Source organism: Solanum pennellii, chromosome 7 (genome assembly GCF_001406875.1).
Source record: "Solanum pennellii chromosome 7, SPENNV200".
In the NCBI taxonomy this organism is placed as follows: Eukaryota; Viridiplantae; Streptophyta; class Magnoliopsida; order Solanales; family Solanaceae; genus Solanum; species Solanum pennellii.
In genome coordinates, this window is record NC_028643.1 from 47,843,737 (window position 1) to 47,844,972 (window position 1,236).

Below are 1,236 nucleotides of genomic sequence, written 5' to 3' on the forward strand. Positions count from 1 at the left end.
AAAAGAGTGTTATTTCTTTTGAATGTATAGTGGTCTTTGGAGTTTTACTCAGACATACAAGTGTAAAATCCTTACTATAGTGATATTCGTTGCTCCTCTCGGGTCGTGGTTTTTCCCTTATTTAGGAGGGTGTCCACGTAAAATCTTGGTGTCATTATTTCTCTTTTATTCTCGTTGATTAGCCGTATTGTTGTGTTCCGCATTTGTTGCCTTTATTACCGCAAATATTATTTCTGTTACGGATTTATTCCCAACATGTGGCACTCCTATCTAATTAGCTCTGAACACATGCGGCAAGAAGATTTTACTCCCTGCGTTTAATGAACCTATTTCCTTTTATCTGTTTCAAAAAAATTAAAATATCTAACTTACTTCCATAGATTGAACAATCCATAAGAGGAAAAAAGAAATCCACCATATACAAGAGGATACAAAATATCGAGAGAAATAACCTCACAAAATTTACTAATAATAAGAAATTCACACAAGTGATAACATAACACTTTCACAAATTTAGGAGATATGACTCTCCATGCCCTTAGATATGGTTCACCATTAAATTTAGAGTATTTCCCCTCACATGACAACATGGATACCGCTTAGAGTATGCCCCTCACATGACAACATGGATAATGCTTAGAGTAGCCTGGCAAATACAATCATCATATATTTAAATGCCCATTAATTATTGTTTGAAACGTTTAGTCTACATAATGCGCTGAGTGTTAAAGCATTTAACCAGAAAAAACTTAATTTAAAAAAAGGAAGTTTCCTTCTTAGACGGATTACGAGTGAACCACTTCACGATGGAAGCAAGAAAGAAAGAAACAACTTCGCCCTAAAGAATAATTTCACAATTTGAGCACGTCATTTTATGTACCTTCCTAAGGAACCTGAGAGAACAAGTTCCAATGCTTTTCAATTGACCTGTAAAGATCAAAATACTAGGGCATACTTCATGTTAAACTTATGAGGTTCTTAATTACATGTCACACTCATTCTTTAAACCACATGATATTAGGGTGCTCTTGCATCCAGTGTTACATTTCACAATTATATCATTTGACACAAGAACTTACATGAACAAACTTATTATCAGCCAAATACTACCAGTAGCATCCACGAACGACCTCGGCAACAAAAAGCAAACAGTTAAAAAGATTATCAGCTCAGCTTGGAATGGGTGATCAATCAAGGAGTATCAACCGTTTGAGGATATATATATACACAGTGTGA